Consider the following 5644-nt stretch of genomic DNA (forward strand, 5'->3'; position numbering starts at 1 on the left):
GGCCAGTCCGCCAGGGCCCCCCCGCCAGAGCTGTGCGGGAAGGGGGGGGGGGGAGGAGGGCCCAATGATCAGCCTTTGAAAATGGTGATTGGCCCTGTGATCTCCCCACAAAATTGCCTGGCTTCCTCCTTGACTTGGGTAGACTCTTAAGTATAAAAACAGTGGTTTTCAACCTGAAGTCCACGGACCCCTGGGGGTCCACAGACTATGTCTAAGAGGTGTGTGAAAGAGGACTATAATCAATCAAAAGTATGTGAATGCCCACACTTACAATTCAAAGGGGTCCACACCTCCACTTGAAATTTTTTAGGGGTCTGCAACTGAAAAAAAGATTGAAAACCACTGGTAGAGAGAGATCCAAGCAAGTTGTGAACAAACTGAGAAGCAGGGCAAATGAACCCACATAAAGCTCAATGCTAACATAGTTGAACTGCTTCTAATACCCAATTTAACATGTTTAGAGCCAACTCATCTTTACTGTGGCCCACATTGTGCAGTGTGACTTGAGCTACACTGAGGTTCAACATCTAACAAATGGCTCAGGGCAGCATTTCCCAAGTCATCTGGGCCCTACTTGATGGTGCACATAGCTGAATGCTCCAATAACCTAGCTTCCTCTCCTCCATCACAAAGTCCTCCAAGCAGCAAAGTCCACATCAAAACTGTCTCAAACGTGGCAGATTTTCCAACCTGGCATGGGGAAAACATTAGTCTGGTTTAACCTATTAGACAGAATGATCTTCTCCAAAGTAAAGGTTTGGATCTGTACAGTGAGTTCCAGGATGTTGACATGCAGAGTTCTGGCTCTGCTCTGTTTCCCCAGAACTCAGTAATGAACTAGAACAGCATTTTTCACCCAATGGGTTGTAACCCCAGGAGGTTAATTGAGGGAGAGTAAGATCTTAAAAGTCTTACTGCAAAGAAAATCTCATTCACCACATACCCAGACCTTTTACAGTTGCATTACTCTCTGCTATCATCTGGAAACATACATACAAACCAATTATACTGGCTTATCATCAGTACACTTTATAACTAATTTTACATTAAATCTAAGAGGGAGGGGTCTTTTTCTTTTCTTTTCTTTTTTTTAACTTGGAAGGTGTTGCTAACTTGAATAGTTTGAGAAATGCAACCCTGCATTAAAGTACATGGGGCACAGGTCAGCTTGGCAGTATCACTTATGGCCATTTATCAGATTGTCCCTTTGGAGTTACCCATATCTTCCTGAAAAATAGTGCTCTGTACAAAGTCCAGTACTATTTAATGTCTTAATTAAATAGTTGGAGGATGGAATTGAGTAAATGCTTAGTAAATTTGTGATTACACCGAGTTGGGTAAGGGAGAAGTCACTTGGGAAGACAGGATTAAGAATCAAGATAACCTTAATAAATTGGAGATGTGGTATGAAAAAAATGGATTAAATTCAAAAAGGACAAGTGTGAAGTCCTGTACTTTGTATGGAATATTTCAATGTACAAATATAAATTGGAGAATGGCTGGCTGGACTTCAGTACTAAAGAAATGGCTGTTGGGGTTATAGTAAATACCAGTCAACATAATGCTACTGCTGCAAAAAACCCAGTATCATGCTGGGAGACAGTAACAGAAGTATCTCAAGCAAGTCACAGAAAGTGATACTTTCACTCTATTCAGTGCTACAAGTTTCCCTCCATTTATGCAGGTTCTTTATATAAGAATTTGCTCTTATGAGATGAGCATATTTAGACCCATAATTCATTATATGCAAGGTAAATTCACTCTTATGCGATCTGCGTAGATGCCCCCGCCCAAGCAGGTAAATCTGTGGGGGGAGGGGAAAGGGCCATGGGCCCCCACACCCAAGCTTGGGCTGCAGTGGCCTCAGGAATGGCCAGCACCAGCTGCCTGCAGCCACTGGGCTGCACCGTGCTTTGCCTGTCCCCCCGTGACTGGGCTCACCCCAGCTCCTGGGCTGCACCATGCTGTGGTGTAGGCAGCTGGTGTCAGCTGCTCCCAGGGCCACTCCAGCACGCGCTGGGATGAGTGTGGACAAGCGGAGCCCCAGGCGGCACAGGGCACAGCACTCACCCCAGTCCTGGCTGCAATGGTCCCAGGAGCAGCAGACACCAGCTGCCTACACCAGGGCATGGTGCAGCCCAGGAGCAGAGGTGAGTGGAGACAGGCAGAGCACAGTGCAGCCCAGCAGCTGGAGGCAGCTGGCGCTGGCCACTCTCAGGGCCGGTGCAGCCAGGGCTGGGTTGAGTGCCGCTCTGTTCCCTCTGCTTTGCTGCCTTGTGCAGCCCTGGGAGCAGCCCCCCTCCCTCTGGTCCTTCCCTAGTCCCAGCCTCATTCCCTCCCTCCCTCCCTTCCTCCCTCACCGCCATGGGAACCTATCCCTATTTGTTACATTGTAAAGTGGATTCGCTTTATGCTAATTCAATTTATGTGTCATTGTGCAAGAACACATGTACAGCATAAAATTGAGGGAAACCTGTAGTGAGGACTCATCTTCAGTACTGTGCTCAGTTTTTGGCTCCGTACCTCAAGGAAGATTGAAGAAGTTAGCAACATAAATGATTAGAGGACTAAGAAACATAACTTAGGTAAAAAAAGGTTGGAAGAACTGGGACAATTTAACTTGGAAAAAAAGAAGACAGAGAATCATGGTCTTCAAATACTAAAAGGATTATTAAAAAGAGAATGGCAACCAATTCTTCTCTGTGTCCATAAGGAATAGGACAAAAAGTAACTGGGTTTACATGGAACAAGACTGATTTACATTGGCTCTTATGAAGAACTTTCTAATTATGAGGGAGGTTAAGTGCTGGTACCATTACCTAGAGAGATTGTGGAATCTTCATTGCTGGGAATTTTAACATGCAAACTTGACAAATTTAGCCTGAAATGATCCTACCTTCAGCAGGGAGTTGCCCTAGATGACCCCCTGGGGTCCCTTCCAGTCCTATTCTGCAGTGATTCCATGAGTTGTACTACAAAAAATTCTAGCAAGGTATTTGTTTTCACCACCACATTATGCACTCAAGGGGTGTGTCTACACAAGACTTTACTGTACAGTAAACAAATTAGCTGCACAGTAAGTGTCATGCCCCTATGTGTGCCCCTATTAGGCTGGAGCAAACTAATTTACTCTGCAGCAGGATAGCACTTGTAAATACAAGTACTATCCTGCTACAGAGTTCTTTTTACTCCACAGCAGGACACATATACTGTGTGCTGGCTAGCCCCACACTGGAGCCCCCTTGTGCCCCAGCCAGCCCCCCCTCAGTAAGTTGAGCCGGGGAGAGCTGCACTTGTCTGGCAGGCTAACCACTCCCCAGACCCTCTGCCAGCTGGGACTGCTCTGGCTCGGCTCAACGTGCTGTGATCCCAGGTGCATGTGAAGATGTAGTGACCGGGTGCAATAACTTCCAGAGTAATAAGCTCCAGAGTTTATTCATATGCATTAATATGCACATGTAGACAGGACCAAGAAGTGCTACAGTACACAATGGGATTCAGAGCGTATATTCTATTACTAGGCAGGGCAAACAAATTGTACAAGGTATGTTCAGCCTTCCTGCTTCCCCAGAGCACACCATAGACCTCAAAGCACTTCACAGAAGTAGAGAAACATTATTTCCACAGATAGGGAAATGAATACACAGAGAAGTGAAGACACTCAGCCATATGACAAGTTGGGGGCCTAGTTAGGAAGATAAAACCTACCTCCCATTTGCTAAAACAACATGGATTTCAAGGAATGCTCTTTTTAAAATAAAAAGACACATAGTCTATTACCTGCAGATACTTAAAATAATTGAACCTAGACCCATTAAAGGTAAACTGCTATTGCCCAAATGAATGCAGCATGTTTTATGGGGTCAAAGAAAAATACCAAAAGAACCTGATTTCTGGATTATACCAGCTATAAAAACTATGGGTCACAGAATGCTCTCAAGAGAAGATGGAGAACACTTTTTAAATGAAGTGTCAAATTGAAGCAGCACAGACACTAATGAAACATAGCACCTTATAAACAGTGTAATGAAACACCAATACTGCAAGCTGGTCTGCACTAGGGCTGTGCGAAGCTTCACCGGCTGTTTCATTTTGACACTGCTTCAACGCGTTTCAAGCTCAAAACAGTGAAATTGAAATGAAACAAAGGACTTTGAAACAGCTTTGAAACGAAAAGAGGGCAGTCAAAACGTTTCAAAACATTTCAAATTTTGAAGCAGCCAGGTGGTTAGAGGCAGGGGAGAGTCAGGGCTGCACTCCGAGTGGCTCCACAGCCTTATGTGACTCAGCCCGGCAGGGAGCACAGCCCTGGCTCTCCCCGCTTCCCACCACTGGGCTGCGCTCCGTGGGGCTGGCAAAGCTGATCAAAGAGCACCGCTGGCAATGCCTGCCTCCCACTGCCAGGCTGGGCTCCGATTGGCTCTGCCAGCCCCATGGAGCAGAGCCTGGTGGCAGGAGGTAGGCAGAGCCAGTGCAGCACTCTGCCTTCCCCCACAGGGCCCAGTTCTATGGGGCTGCGAGCTGCTGGGAACTGAGCCCGGTGGAGGAAGGTGGAGCGCAGCCCCGGCACTGCTCTCCCATTTCCCCCGCCAGGCTCAGTTACCCGGGGCTGCAAGCCACTGGGAGCTGAGTCCGGTAGAGGGAGGCAAGGTGCTGGGAGCTGAGACTGGTGGAGGGGGGCGGGGTGCTGAGAGTTGAGCCGGGTGGAGGGAGGTGGGGCACAGCCCTGGCGCTGCACTCTGATTCCCCCCACTGGGCTCAGTTTCATGGGGCTGTGAGCCGCTGGAGTTGATTTCCCCAGGCTGGAAAGATCGGTGCTGTCACTGCACCAGCCAGTAGCACAAGCCTCCTGTCATTGGGCAGGCAGATCGGGGGCTTGCCCGCAGCCCCGGGAGGGCTGTGTTGGACTGCTCCCAGGAGTGTGGGCCCCCAATCTGCCTGCCAGATGACAGGAGGCTGGTGCTGCCAGCTTGTGCAGCGGCAGTGCTGATCTTTCCAGCACTGGGTACGGGCTCACAGGTGCCAGCACCAGTCTCCTGTGATCTGGGAGGCAGACTGGGAGCCTGCATCCCCAGAAGCAGTCCAGCACAGCCCCTGCAGCCCTTCAGGGGGTGGGGGCAAGCCCCCAATCTGCCTGCCAGATGACAGGCAGATCGGGGGCTCCCCCACATCCCCGAGAGGGCTGCAGGGTCTGTGCCAGACTGCTACTGGGGGTGCGGCCCCTGATCTTCCTGCCAGATTACAGGAGGCTGGTGCTGCTGGCTGGGGCCAGCGGCAGCACTGATCTTCCTGGCACTGGCTGCAAAATAGCCTATGGGCAAAACATCAAGACAGCATCAAAACGGTGAAAGAGTTTTGACTAAATGAAATGGAACAGTGTTTTCGAAACTAAACGAAACTCGAAATGAAACACTGTTCCACTGAAATGCTGAAATGGAAGTTGAAGTGGAATGATGTTGTTTTGTACAGCCCTAGTCTGTACTGCAGGTGTATGGCAATATTTCAGGTGCACAAGATGAAGCCTCATGATCAGGAAGTATCTATATCTGTACAACTACACACTGGAATGCACTGTTCTTTTTACTCAGGATAGGTGAGAGCTTCAGAAGTACTTGGTATTAGTTTAACTTGTCTCCCACCGAAA

General features: G+C 48.4%; 1 protein-coding gene across 3 annotated transcripts in view; it reads right to left on the reverse strand.

Annotated features, from left to right (window-relative positions):
• Positions 1 to 5644, reverse strand: part of LOC102382309 (high mobility group protein HMGI-C-like) — a 92578-nt gene that overhangs the window by 41091 nt on the left and 45843 nt on the right. The window contains exon 1 of one of the 3 annotated variants that reach the window (XM_025204388.1): positions 272 to 288. The exons of the other annotated variants lie outside the window; for them this stretch is intronic. The gene's annotated coding sequence lies outside the window, so the exon portion shown is untranslated. Of the gene's footprint in view, positions 1 to 271; positions 289 to 5644 lie in introns of those variants that run through there. 3 annotated transcript variants of the gene reach the window in all.

This window comes from Alligator sinensis, unplaced genomic scaffold (genome assembly GCF_000455745.1).
Source record: "Alligator sinensis unplaced genomic scaffold, ASM45574v1 scaffold858_1, whole genome shotgun sequence".
Taxonomy (NCBI): Eukaryota; Metazoa; Chordata; order Crocodylia; family Alligatoridae; genus Alligator; species Alligator sinensis.